Source organism: Brachyistius frenatus, unplaced genomic scaffold (assembly GCF_029030835.1).
Source record: "Brachyistius frenatus isolate BFR_SWC_R1_liver_20210118 unplaced genomic scaffold, ASM2903083v1 Contig_18, whole genome shotgun sequence".
NCBI lineage: Eukaryota > Metazoa > Chordata > Actinopteri > Embiotocidae > Brachyistius > Brachyistius frenatus.
The window spans coordinates 498,686-514,297 of record NW_027210617.1 but is presented as its reverse complement, the minus strand read 5'-3'; positions in this window follow the sequence as shown (position 1 = coordinate 514,297).

Below are 15,612 nucleotides of genomic sequence, written 5' to 3'. Positions count from 1 at the left end.
ATGGACTGAATCCAGGGCCCCGATTTGCTGCCATGGTAACACAACTTCTCCAATGTGAACTTGTTAATAATGTTGAATTAAATCTGAAAGTATGAAAATAGAATTTTTAGTGTGGCATTTAAAATCAAATAAAGAAAAAGACATGAAGTTTCTGACAAACGTAATCTGGCTCAAAATAGCTGCATTATGTTTTTTGTTTTTACATTTATTCATTTGGGGTTGTCTGACCGCATGTGTTGTAGCTTAACAGTACCTTGCTTCACATTAATACATGCATTCCCCTCTGAGAAGAAGGAGAACAGGCTGACTGCACACCTACTGTATATTAATGACCAAACCTTCAGTAATCAGCTGCCTCTCCTTGATTCACAGACTTAACACTCTTTGTGATCAATAGCCCTTACCGCACTTCATTTTCATTCTCATGATGGAGCAATTCCTGAATTAATATAAAAACAAATGAATGCAAAAAGTTCAGGGATGTGAACTGTTCAAATTCAGGGTCAGTCCAGTGTGTTACTTCTGTGTGCACGAGGGAAAACTTATTTAAATTCAGTAACAAAAAGAGTGGAAACTTCATAAAACATTGTGGCAGTAGCTCCCTGCTGACTTTTATACACAAATGCGGTAAAAGAAAGCAGCATAATCATCATAAAATTTTACTCCAGCCATATTCTCCAGGGAAAAAGTACAATAAAGACAGTAATACAATTGCAAAACAAATATCGCTCAGAGTTGTAGGGCAACCGTTTCTTTGGATGACCTTCTTTTGTCATTTTGTCTGCCGCTCTGCTACGACAGCAAAAACATGCCCCCTTTTTTCAATCTCCTTAAATTGGTGGCCCAAAAGTCATAAGAGTCCAATATTTTTCAATTCGGCCGAGTGCAGTAATGTGCCTCGAGAATGGTGTTGGAAAAGATGTGATGAGCTTTGCATCCTGCAGTCTGCTTGACGCTGCCAGAGCACTACATTTCAAATCCAGCCACATCCATCTTTATAACAGCACTCTGCCCTGTTTGCTGCCCTAGACTCCCAACCAGACTGCAGTTTACGTTCCGTCTTTACTGCTAAAAGAACAAGTCTGAAAATCAAACGATGCAAAATTACTAATGTTTTTTTTTTTAATGATGATTACCCAACCTCCAGACACTGAAAATGTATTTAACGTGAAGTATGAGGGCCAGTTCAGACCAAAAATTTATTAAGAGATGATTTGAAACTTGTAACTACTTGCAATTCACCTTCGTGCAACTTTCTGAAACCTGCCAGTTGACAGTAAAGCAACTAGATGAGACTGTGAATCCCCACAGCAATGATGTTCTTCCCTTTTCACTGCCAGCTTTTCAGGCTTTTTCGGAGTGGTATATAGCCTACTTTATAGCACTTTGAAACATTAATGAGGATATTGATAATGAGTTACTTGCAACACTTGCATTTCTGCTGGGTTATTGAATTATGCATAATGCTTTACCTGTCTGGGGTTTTAATGTTTTGCTGATAGATGTATTTGGACAAATATTTGCATATTCATAGATTCTATCATTTAATGAGTGACAAGGTGTAGATGTCATTTTAAGGATTGTTTTTGTGTAAAAACCATATCAGACAAATTATTATTCAAAGTAGTCTAGTCTACATACATCTTAAAACATATCAAGATGAGGTCAGATTCACAAGTCAAAACCTAAATGGCCTGTGTATTATGAGGCACAGGGGCTTTGTATTATAAACAGGAAGTCGGTCGACCAATGGTGGCTCTGTTAGTCAGTCACGTGACATTCAGCCGGCCAATGGTGTAATTAAATCCAACAAGCATCCCTTGGTCCGATTGCCGTTGAGAAACCAGATGTAATAGATTGAATAATTAGTGACACTGAAGTCATGATGTATACAATAATGGTCAAGGCCAGAACAACTGAGAAGCTACTACTCCCTAACTTCACATTAATGAAACCAGAACATGTTAGCAGCCCTGTTGTGTAGAAACAGATGTGTTGGCAAGATTTCTATTGATGCTAATGACAAAGCAATGTTATACAGTTAGCTATAAAATGGAAACTGAGCATTTCTGGACACAACATGTTTCTGAGGTGGTTGTGGATATGTTTTCACCAACATGGGTAGGAAAGTCTCCGTTTTTGTTCTGTCCTATTTTGTGGCCTTCTATTGTTGATAAGTTCATATTGCTTCAAATGCTTGAATGAAGCTGAATGTATTGTATCATTGTAAAGGCTGGTGTATGGAGCCAAATCAGGGCCAAAACTTTTGTTAATTTGAAAAATAAAATTGTAGTTGAAAATTAAAATTTTAATTTGAAAGTTGTTATATTAAAAGCTGAACAAATACAACAATCTATTCTAACTATGAAAACGGGTAGATTTTATGTTTTCAAATTCAAATCTTAATTTTTTTTTGTTTCGGATCGTATTTTTTCAATATCGGATATTTTTTTTCACTTTAAGATCATGTTTTTCTGTTTCAGACTTCTTCTTTTTTTTTTTTTTTTTTTTTTAAACTAGTGGTGTTTATGATTTTATGCTGCTCAAACACTCACTGAAACAAGAACTACTAGGCCTTTGGACAAGTACAAAATTCTCCTATATTTGGTTGACTGGTCACTTATTTTGACCTGTCATTTGTTTGTGTTTGTAGAATTCTATTGGTCGCTTGTTGAGCTTTTTTCCTTGCTTTGATCTGTCTGTAATTAGCTTTAAAAAGTAACACACTGACTTAATTAACAGGTCAGTCTGGAGGTGTGGATAAATCATCCGCTTACATTGATCGATACTGATGAGACGTTTTAGTTATACAGTTCCCTCTGTATGAACGTTCATTACATTTTCAGAATAATTAAGATCATGACTATAAACATGAGTATGAATTTTCATGGAATTTTGGTTAATAGTTGTCGATATTTTGCTCTCAAAACAGACCCAGTGGCAGGCTGTGATCACCACAAATCAATACATTACTCAGGTTGTGGTGAAATATTCTTTAAAACGATATCAGTCTTGCAGGGAGCGACACTGATTAAGTGCCCATACATCAGAGACTTGCACTTAGATTAAGGCTCACAGATGAAGCAGACGATTTATTGTCTGTGCTTTGTTCTTTTTTGAAATGGCACATCGACTTGGATTTTTTTTCCCCTCAGTCCTGTCAGTTCTGTTTGTTTTGCATAATATATCAACCATCCTGCATCTATAATTGAGTTTTCTTTGTGATATAATGACTTTTCCAATATCACTAATACAGTCTCACCAGAAGAAAAATATCCCTGCTGAGCCTAAGCAGCAACAACAGCACTGTTGTGCCTTTTCTCCCCAATATACTTTGTAGTAAATTACATTTTCTGAGCAGTGAATGCATTTCTGTTCTTCCCATACGTGTTTGAAGTTTGAAGTGGGAAAACAGGAGGTTCATTGTTCCTAATAAAGCAAAATAAACAACTCCCACAAAGATAAAGCCATTATCCTTGAAACCCTGCAGCAGTGTTTCAGCTCATGTGACGGAGTTGGAGGCAGAAGGATGAACTAAACTAGAGGAGAATAATCAGGCTGAAACAGAAACTGGAATTTTTCCTCAGTGATCATCCTCCTCATTATTAGACAGCTATTGTTTGAAGTGGTGTGGGAGATTACTGCGACTATAACTTTATTAGCAGCAGGCTGCGGATGTAAAAGAAAGCTCGTAGTGTCAAGATGCCAACTAGTCAATCACATTCAATCAGAGGATTCATCAACCTAAGAAAAAATGTCTCTTGGCCGACCTCTGAGGAGGCTGAAAGCTATCGTCTTATAGATCTGGCCTCTTTTCAATTATCCTGTCTGGAAAAAATGATAAAGGTGAGACTTGAAGCAGGGCCTGGTGTTATTGGCGAATGCTTCTTATCCACATCCTGTGATGTGATGTGATGTGACTGTACAGATCTGAGTCTAGCTGGTACATGTATATGTCGGGGGGGGGGGGGGGATCTATAGCAGATACATGGCTGTATTTTCTTCATTCTGGTTTGTGTCTAAAAAGTGACATTTCATGTTATGTGTGATTAACCTGGGCTACTGAAGGCCAGAGCTAACAATACATTGTCCCATTAACAATAATGTCTATATAACAAAATACTAAAATGTTAATCATCTGTGCCAAAGAGCTAAACTTTTGTCCAAAACCATTTAAAATGCATCAGTGAGTGCACATCATGTTCCTTTTGTTCTCAGCTTCTCTGACACAGTCTACTTGACAAATAGCCAGCATGTTGGTGACACATTTTTAAGCCACTTTAGGGCAATAAAAATATGTTATGAACTCAACATATCAACACTTTTAAAGTTCAAATAACAAAGTTGCTCGCAAACAATTGCTAAAATGTGCATCCAACCGATACGGAGCCGCCACATTGATTTTTTATTTGCATTTCTGGCCACCAGCAGTGAGTCCAGTGTTCACCGTCTTATAGCTCTGTTTTTGGTATCTGCAGACTGGTGATGGAAAAATCTGCCTCTTTAGATGCTAAATGGTCCACTATGTTCACCAGCCAGTCTCTAACTGCGTCTGTCTGCTGTTTAGTGCTGAGCAGTTCGTGTTCTGTTTCTCTGAAAAAGGCTGCTGTAAAACCAGTTAAAATCAACCAAAACATTAAAGTTGAGCAGAGAGAAACCTCTTTAAAGGACTGTCGCAGCAAATTCAGTTGAGCTACTTCTCAGTTCATGACCCAAGTGCGAGCTGCACTGACCCAACAGTATGTGTCCACTATCACACTGTAGTTCTTCTGTGTGAATGCTTTAGAGTCCATACATGGGTGCCAAGCAGCTCCTTTGTTTGTAATCTTACCAAAGCTTCTTCACAACAAAGTGTAATTTAGCCTCACTGTGCATTGTGATAATGAAAACTGAGAATGAATGGCAGTGTGTGCAGCTGAGAGGAACAAATTAACAGCTGAATAAGCATGCAGGGCTGAGTCGTCAGTATGCTTATCAAATCAGTCACACAATGGAGTTGGATACTATTTTACTTGAATTATGTAATCTGCATTATTTTTCATTTCTAAAGTGTGTTTTACTGTTAGACTTTGAAGTGTTTTTTTATTACTATGCCAGAACAAACACTATTGGCCACTTAAGAGGTTAAAATTTAGGCAGCAGCTGTAAGTTAAACAGTTGATATTTGAGTCGTTGCCATGAAACCTAAAATCCAGGTCGAGTCTTTAATTTCACTGTCACTCTGATGGTTCATGATATATGGATTAATGTGTATGGATTAATGTCCATGATTGAAATAGTATTAAATTGGCAAAATCGTCTTTAATTACACTTGGAAAAAGTATAAAAGATTGATTTTATGTTGGGGCACTAATTGATTAATCGACTTTCAGCTTCAGAATCCTTTCAGCTTGGGCCATGACATAAAGCTTCAACCTGCAAATGATCAAATGGAAGTGCTAGGAAATGAAATAAAAAATATATATATACATATTCTCATTTCTTTAGTGCCCTGGGACTTTTGGGAAGGGTGAGTGAAAGTGTGGGAAGACAGGAAGAATGTCTGCTTGGCAGGCTGCTCTGTCTCAAAAGCGACACCATGCTGACACTTTGAAGATGAGCAAATATGTGAGAAAATAAATGAGGAAGAGGTGGCACAAACTCACCTACAGACATTAGTGACCAAAGACAAACCAGGATGCCAGTTAACAGACTCTTACTCACACCCACACACACCTACATGCTTGCAGCAACACAGGAAGACGGCAATATCACACTGACACTGTCTCCATCTTTTGATCATAGGAAAAGAAGGAGATGTACAGCTACTTGCTTTGTGTTTAGGTGTTTGTGTTAGTCTTATCAGATGATTCATGATGTGCTTTCCATTCCACCTCTTTACCCCGAAGAAAATCATGAGATTTCTGTCTCATCAATTCATAACACTGAAGTCTTTTTCGGCAGCACCCTCTAAATGAGGATTAGTGTTTGTCATCTTCCCCACGGTGAACATGATGTGAAGTCGGATGTTTCATATCTGTCCACTGTGACTTACTAGCAGGGTGCTCGCTATTTGTTTTAATAAATTGATGAAGCTAATTGAGTCATTATGAAGCTTCACATCGTTATCACTTTGAGACTGCTTTAAGACAAACACTATGTTGTAACATCAGCCACAAAACAGGACTTTCCAGTAAAGTCTAGAAAACTTGACCAACTTTTAAATGATGCAAATGTTTGAGACTAAAGGTTTGCTTTATAAGAGCACAGCTCATGAAGGCCGTGCTGCTCGTTAGCTGATTGAGCGCATGAATGCACCACAAAAACTATTCATTCTTAAATGCACAACTTTGACAGAATTCAAACCCATAACGATCTTTGTTTTATAGGCTAAATTGTGCTGCTTTACTGAGAAAGAGTATTTCATTGAAAGAGTGCCAGAGTAGCCATTTCTAAAAACACGAGTGAAGGTCAATGGTTGAATGTCAATATATATGTTCCTAAAGTGTTGTGGATGTACAAAGCCATAGAAAAACCTCATCTGTATTTTAGAGTTAAAGGTTTTTGAGTGTTTGTCATCTGCTGACAATTTGTGCCAGCCTACAGGGTCTCCTTTAGAATTTTTGTCTGATTAACATGCAGTTTTAGTCAGCCTTATATTCCATTTAGACTTTCCCCTGTAACTAAATGAATGCCATATTTTTTGGAGGGTTTTTCCGAGAAGTCAGGGTCAGGACTGTGGGATGAATAAAAAAAAGTAAATATTTAGTTTAAAAGACAGTTTAAACTTCAAAACTGAAGCACAAAGTTTAGCAGCCGTAGGTCTCGAGCAGCAACCACTCATGAGAACAAATTAATTCTGCAAGGGTTATTTAAAAATTAAAAACTTGCTGCATTTACCCATTTTCTGCATGTATGAGCCATGCAGGCCTGTAATGCATGTGTCCAGGGAATAATACGTTTTACTCAATCAGAACTAATTTATGCTAAAGAAAGAAACTTAGCATATGGCTAAATAAATTTTCTGCTCACCATATGATCACCATAGTTTACCAATTTACTGAGAACTTTTTTCTCATTCTGACACTCCCCTGTCTCTCCCACTGTGAATCTTAATGTCGTTCGGTCCATTTGCGAGACTGTTGACCACCTTCATCTAAGTGATGGAACCATTGATTGATTTGGTCTCAAGGTTATAAGAACGAGACAAAATTAGTTTTACTTGTGTAACAGTATGCATGGCCCTCTGATAACATGTTGCTGGCAGTTAAAATATTTAGACTGATAACTGAAAATTATATATGTTGTGGTTGATGCCAATACGATAATTAATAATAATCATCTTCCAAATTTGGAAATGAAATATACATTTTTAGATTAAAAAGTTAACTTTTCTGTTACAACACTAACACAACAATTTATTTTAAATAACCGTGACTTATTTTTAATAAGATGTAGACGAATTAATACCAGAACTAAACAGACAAACATGTACAGGCCACAATCAGAATAAGTATATACTGTATAACACTTGGACTTCACTATTTATAAAGATGCAGGCCTTTTCCATTAAACAGCTCTCTGGCATCATTCATCCTCTCCTCAGATACTGTCAGTCAAGAGGAAGATTACTCAAAGAACTCAAGCTCATCAGGATAAACTGTTAAATATAATTAGTGTTAGCTTCTATCTTGTTCATGCCAATGTGATATTGACATTATGATGATTGCATGGCTAGAGGAGCAGGTTAACTGTGAAGGGGACGATCATAGAAGTTGCACTTTATGTTCAGCTTGTTCATCAGATGTTTGGTAAATTGCTTGTAATGTCACTCTGACAGGCGGATGTTGTTGCAGAGATGATGATCGCTGTTGTTGTCTCTGGTCTATTTTCCACTCTCGTCTGCGTTTGGCTGTGAGAGCTCTAACCCTCCTAAAGAAACAAAAATCACCACTTCGAACCGGTTTACGAGAGCTTTCCTAGTCTGCAGCACTCATCGCATTATCAGATGCAATTATTAGCTGAAATTCTATTATCAAATCAAAAACAATTAAATGTTCTTGCTTAATGCCCAATAATGTATGTCCACTGATATATCGCACGTCCCAGGTCTCCTAATACGACGATACAGAGACTGCAGAATTAGTTTTGTTTCTGTCCACTGACATATTTTTATTTCTTTTAATTCCGTTTCATTTTGTGCAGCACTTTAGGCAACTTCTGTTGTATTTAAATGTGCTGTATGACTAGAAATGACAGTTTAGGGGCGTTGTTTATGAAATCTCTTGAACGTCCACCTCATGAAGAACAGATGGCATTCATAAGGTTGAAACTAGTTGTTTTTTTTACATGTTAGTCCAATTACAAAAGTTCAGTGAGATCAACTTGGGAGACTACAGAGAGGTTTTAGAGGAAAAACACAATATTGCTCATGCATTGTGACAAACACATTTGTCAATCAAGGACTTTAGTGATACTCCACCCATTAAAAGCTTGTGGTTTGGTCTTTCACTAAGAACTGGCTACTTGACGCAGAAATTGTGCTTGTTACAGTGGATTCTAATGTCAACTATTAAAACATCCACAGAACCTCATTAAATTACTCCTATGCATTTATTGGTCTGGCTCGCTGGTGTTTAATGCTGTTTTTGTGCCGCATTGTTCACCCTAGCTTTATGGGTACAGTTAGAATAGTGCAACTCTAATTTCAAAGGTGAAATCAAAAACTTCTGCTTGTTTTACAGCAAGACACTTTAGTCTGTTATGATAACGTTGGCTTGTTTGTCATGCGAGGATTGACTACAAACCCTTTTTTTCCCCAAAAGGCACATGGAGCAAAGCCTCATGCGTAGGGTTGAGTTAAACGCTGCATGTTTCCAAAAAACACTGAGGGCACAGTGTGGGATGTTTACAAGCAAGGCCTCACTCCCTGGGAAGTGTGAGGATAATACTGTTTTGCAGAAATTCTTTTCTATTTGCAGTAATTTGACTTTAGAACTTGGCCTCTATAGTTGTTTTAACCATGTCATCGTGTGGTTTGCTCGTACGTCCTTAAACCCACATATTACGTCAGAATTTACAGTCATTTATTGTTCCTGAGTAGAAAGAAGTCTGTGGGCGAGGTCACATAAACATGAGCTTGAGCTTTTTTTGGATGATTTTGTGATGCGAGCTTTGCATGTAGTCTAATGAAACAAGCAACCATTTGCCAGATTGTAGTCCGTGTTTCAGCCGATGTCCATTTACAGTAATAACAGCTCTTTTACACCTTCCAGCTGAAGAGTATAATATTATAATAATATACACAAGCCTATAAATGAAAATGAGCTATTTACTGATCAGCTAAAAAAAAAACTGTTCTATTTGACTGTGCCATTCCTGGGAACTTGAAGTAATAAAAAGGCTGAGCAACACACTCTGATTACAGTAATATAAAATGTTTTAATTAACTTGCTGAGGTGCAGGAGGAACTTGTGTTTGGCTCTTTATAATATTTTATATACTTGAGAACATGCTACATATAAAGAAAGTCCCTGTTTGTTAATATAATGTAACTGGACATTAAACTACCCCCTTCTCTCACCCCGTTTCCTGTCTGCCTTCACTGTCTATTCTCCAATAAAGGCAAGGATTTTATTAAATTCTGTTGAAAGTGATGAAACACTATGCAACATTGTCCCAAATACACTAAACAAATACAAAAGAGCATATAACAAGCATATATGCAATCATAAACAACCACATTAATAAATCAGTGTTACACAAACTAGGCACAAAACAGCAAAATGAAGGGATGTTCAGCGTCACCTGAGCCAACACTTATTATAAGCTTTGTCCAAAAGAAAGTTTTAAGTATTATCTTAAATGACCAATGCAAAACAAAGAGAACAAAAAAAGCAATTCACACCAACAGATAATGTGCTCATCATTGCCAGAGGCGCACAAAAGATATGAAATTAAGCAGATGGTAAATAGTCTGTACTGAAGTGCAGATTCTGCAGAGAACGATACTTGCTCAAGGCTCTGTCTTGCTCATTGAGAACAGTTTGAGGTTCATTGCCGTGCTTAAATTTCTACATGAGGACCAACATGAAACTGAGTTAGCAGTTAAAGTTATGTAACTACATGGTTTACCTTTTACAGTACTTCAAACCATATCTGTGTGCGTCATCTAACACACTATGGCACAACAAAGTCTGTACTCTGAATGTGTTATTGAAAATGTCCTCACCCACAGCTTTGGATTAAAAAAAAAAAAAAAATGTCAGCACTGTTACCAGCTGTTAAGGTGGAAAACAGCTGCTGTATTCGGTTGTTGCAGGGCAACACAAAGACGGACAGCTGCAGCAGTTAGACATTGACTTTCTTTCGGGTTTGACCACTTTCAACAGAGTGTTGTGTTTTTTGTCTTGTTCCAGGTTTTCTGCTGCTTGTGCAATTGAATTTAGCCCCTGGATAAATAAATTAGCTGTCTATTATTTCAGAGGAGGTAAAAGGAAAATGGATGTTCTTGATGAATTCTACTCAGTGTTTTTGCCTCACAGACGTTTGAAAAAAAGAAAAGGCATCGGATCAAAAAACAACAGCTGTGCTCTGACAACAAACCAATTTAATCATCCTCCCTACTGAGGTGTAGTAGCATAAACTTGAATATAATTACAATTAGAAGAAGTAAATATACACAGTGACACCATAGCATTTACAAATGCAAGAAACAGGCAGGTTAACAGGTGTGAACACAATGAAACAACTGAAATGCCCATCAGAGAAATTGGGGGAAGTTAAGAGGGGAGCACCTGCTGTTCGTCTCCAAGTGTGGCTCTGCTCTGTGTGGCGCTTACTTCTTATATGCTGTGAAACCATCAACTTTATCTCGTAACAATACAAAAAATGAGGGGAAAAAAGTAAATTTAAAAAAAAGTAGCATTTTTTTCTGATTGGCTTCTGTTTCGCTGTGCATGCATCCTTTTTTTCTGTTCCACAAACAGACGCTGATAAAAACTGAGATTTTCCCCTTGAGACATACTGATCACTAGTCTGGCTTCCTCCCACAGTCCAAACACATACGTGGTAGGTTAATTGTTGATTTTAAATTTGTCGTATTTGTGAATGTGAGTGTGACTGTTTGTCTTTCTGTGTTGGCCCTGGGATGGACTGGATGGACTGCCTTTACCCAATGTCATTTGACACGGGTGCCTTTTTGATGCCAATCTGTATAACTTGTAGTACAAGTTATAATGACCAGATGTCAAGCCACAACCTCTCTGTCTGGTAGTCTGCAGCAAAGTCGGACGCCCACTTGACTTATTCCAATTTACTGCTGCCAAAGAGTGTATAATGGCTGGCAGGGACATTTATTTGTAAAATTATCCCTGCTTTTATTGAAGTAAAAATTTAGTATGCTGACTCACTTTCAGGATAGATATCGTGATCGATTAATAAAGTATCTGTCTATCTATCTAAAGTGAGGTCAGCATGATGCCTCATTTACCAGTACTTTCAATCAATTATTTTTAAATAATGTTTTCTTGTCAGAGCAGATTGCTGTAAGAAGCAAAAGACAATGTCCTGCTGAAATACATTAGGTAAGATGCCTGTTTGACCGTTGAGACAATAAGGAACGCTTTTATCACCACATATTGAAAAGTACATAATATATCTGTTGAGCTTTGACAGGATTATTGATCAAAACCAGTGACTCAGCAGTTATTTCACAATTTTGCTATGGCTTCTGGCCTTCAGATCATATTTTCTATCAGTGTTAGTGCTTGACCATGTTGCAAGGCCACCTATTTATAATACAGTACATGGAACATACACCACCACAACCGGAGAGTTTAATGGACACCTGCCAGACACAGTCTAAACTGTACATGTTGCATTATGAAGGCCTCATTGTGCTTTGAACAAAGTGCTTGTTGGATTGTGTAAAACTGAGTGAAAGAAACCTTTTGAGGGGATTTTGCTCTGATAATAAACTTACAAACAGACAGTTAGTGCAGCAGATTGGTCATGTGCACAGACGTTTCTTAACATGACCATTTCCATTGCTTTTGTTTTTGTACAAACAAGAGTAACACCATGTATTTCTTTGAGAGACTGCGGGTACACTTGTACTCATTTTTCCCATTTGGTATGATAAGCTGGACCAAGGCCCTCCTTACTGAATGATGGGAGGATTTTTGGACTGGTTGAAAGTAAAGTACATTTAAGTACTGTTCTAAACTACAGTTTTAAGGTACTTGTACTTTACTTTAAACCTTTAAAATATATCACATTGTTAAAGATTAAACCAGTGGTTTCCAACTATTTTGGCCTCTGACGTCTTACAAAAATGAGTGTTACACTTAAGATGTCTGAGTTGTTAGCAGCTCCACCAAACAGTGATTTTTATTTTTTTCTTCTCATGGTTTCATTTCAATACAAATAAAACAAAAATCAGAGATAGAAAAAAACAAAACCTGGTCAAACACCATACTGTACAGCTTACTTCTTTTTAAGCTTTTTTTTTTTGTAAAGTAAAATGGTGTTTTAATGGTTTGCAAAGTAGCACTTGTTGTACTTTGTCCACTCTCTTGTGCTCTTCAAGAGAATTGTGGAAGAATTATTTTCTGTGATGCCTGTTTTTATTGAAATGTGTCATTCAAATTTAAACTTTCAAAATTTCCATGCATGCATTTCTCAGATGTGTTAAATAAAAATCGTCCGGAAGAATACACATTTCATTCAGATAAACAGATTATGCCAAATACAATATGTGGCCTCCATTTCACTTTAATTGGATTCAAAAGTATGCTTTTAGGGATTTCATAAGGGAATTTTAATGTTGTTCTGAGGTTTTGTTTATATTCAGCTTCATATTCCAGTTGCCCGATAATCACCATCTCGATATGTGTCCAATTTATTCACAAAACCATTCATATTCATGTATTATTCTGTCAGATTCTGCCAGCAATCAAATCAGATGCCAGATTGTTGGTGAAGAGCTCCATTATTTCCAGATTAGTTTTAAGTAGCAGTGAAATCAAGCAACCATGAGGCATTAAATCAGTCTGTCAAGGGTCGTCGGTACCAGCCACAAAAATAAGATTTAAAGGTCTGTGTGACAGGGGGGTTCGTGCTCTGTTTTTGCAGCACTACAGTGCAGCTGATGCCAGGAAAAACTGGAAATAGTTTAAAAAAAAAAAAAATCCATTATATACTTTATTTAATTTTTCTAAAGGAGTTGCAGTTTTATCCCTAAAACATTTACTTTGCAATGTAATTCAGCCCTCATTTGTGTTTTGTCACTTGTTGAACAGTTATTGTGTATATAAGTTATTGTACAGTATGACTGAAACTTCTGACACATTGGAGCTGCCTGGGAAAATGCCTCTGAGTTTCATATTTCAGCTAGAAGCCACAGTGCATATTGTAGAATAATTAGAAGAAAACAACGATCATCTTTCAACATTATCTTAACTCGCATTTAATTCATAGTCTGTTGAGTCATGGAAGCAATAATTGCTCTGTTTCAGTACTTGTACTGTGCTTTGACTAAGATATGACTTTCCTTAGTTTCTACATAAATGAAGGAGGAACAAATACCATGCAACTGATGTTTGATTGACAAGTGATGCCTAAAAAATGCAAAGCAGAAACATAGTAATGACTACTACAGACAAATAGCCCATGGGAGACAAAGTCCTATTTTATTCTGCTGTACATTGTACTTTTCCTTTAAAAATCCTTATCCTTCTCATTTCTAAAAATAGTGAAGATTACAATCTTCCATTTTCAGGTTTCCGTTGCACATGTTGAAGCCACTGAAAAAAATAGATCCACAAACTTAATTCCCCTTTTGTTCAGAGAGCTGAGGCCGAGCCCTCACAGGAGGCAATCCAGGAGCTTTCACAACTGACCAAAACAATTTTGAAGCACATATATTTGTGCAGTGGAGCATTTTGTGGCCTCTCAGAGATGCATTACTGCTGAGCAAAAAGTAATTAATCATTGGGAGGACAGGGTGAAACTTTACTGGCTTGCATTTCGCATTGTTTTGTTGCAGGGAAAGGACAGTCCTCTGGTGGTGGAGGAGTATTACTTTATGGTTTAATTGTTTATGCTGCTGCTTTCATTTAGTGCACCACAGATTTCGCTGCCTTCTTCTTATTGTGAAGAAGTACGTAAAGCATCCTTTAGGGTACAGTAAGATTCTTCTTCATCCAATTCGAAGGAATATAAATGTACTGTAGCCGTTATCCAGTTTATAGTGATTTATGTAGTCGGGGGATACAGACACAATATTGCATTCAGGACATCCAGCGCAAGGTTGTATAGGGCAGGCTTTTGAAAGGATGTATCTGCTGCTTAGTATGGAATGCAACCTGGCTTTGCTCCAGCCTGGAATTTTAAACGTGTTTTTTATTTATTTTTCCTTGTGTCTTCTCTGAGGGAATATTTTGTTTGATGTGTCTGAATAACCAGACGTGTGCACCTCTGATTTCTCGTCCATAGTGGTGTTACTTATCTAGAATGCCAAATATGAACTGTTGTCTTGGGCAAAGTGCACCCAGAGCTTTCATCTAAAGATTTTCTGAATTGCAAAATGAACTGTTATGATTAGAAGTCTGGACAATGCTGTAAAATCTGTGGGTTAGTATTCAGTATTCATACAAACACAACCCACCTCCAAAAGCTTATTTCATCCTCATGCTCTAAAACACTTTTTGCATTATGTCTGAGCGTGTGCACACTTTTGGATGATCAGAAGTCTTGGGATCCATTAGCGATAGTGGAATGGATGAGTATGCATTTTCAGTCTGCAATAACTCTGTGAGGATGATGGACCCAAATGGCACAGAGCCATCCTCAAAAAGTGAGTCTGAGATGGTGAATATTAGATATGATGATAAAAATCTAAGTGCTTGCATTATAATTATGCATAAGTACAGCCTCCATGGAGCTAGTCGCATGGCTGGTGAGTCTCGATCCAGACCAAGGTTCATGTGCTTGATCCAGTTTGTTTTGGTACCATATTGCAATTTTGCAAGTGCACTGAAGAACTTTGTATGAACTATCTACATTCTGTTGTCATCATGTGGGCTGGATCTCCCGATACTGGAATTGATTGGTTTGTAGACGGCTGCGCATCTGGCAGTGGCGTGTTGTACATCCGGCCCCTTTTTTGTTTGAATGGAGAAAAATGAACAGATTAATCTCATTGCCACAATACTGTTATTATTATGACTTTTTTAATAATGCTTATTTCCAGAGAGGAAAATAAGGTATATGTTTCAACATTTGTATTCGTTTTTCCAGGTTGACTTTTAGTTTCTTAATTGGGCAAAATCACAGTTAAATAATTTGACTTCTCCGCTCACCATGTGCCACCGTGGCTCATTTTTATATCTTTTTTTTTTTTTTTTTTTTTTTTTTGTATTGTTTAAGGGCTGACGATAGCCTTCCTCCACTTCCTGTAACTGGCTCAAAGTCCAAGCTATCCAAAAACTTGTCTTCACACTGCAAACAAACCGAATCAAGTTTCAGTTTGATCCAAACTAATTTTTGGTCCTTTGGTCTGGACCATGGTTTGAGGCACCTTTTACATCTGCCATTATATTTTGGACCAAACTGAAAAGTTTGATGGTCCAG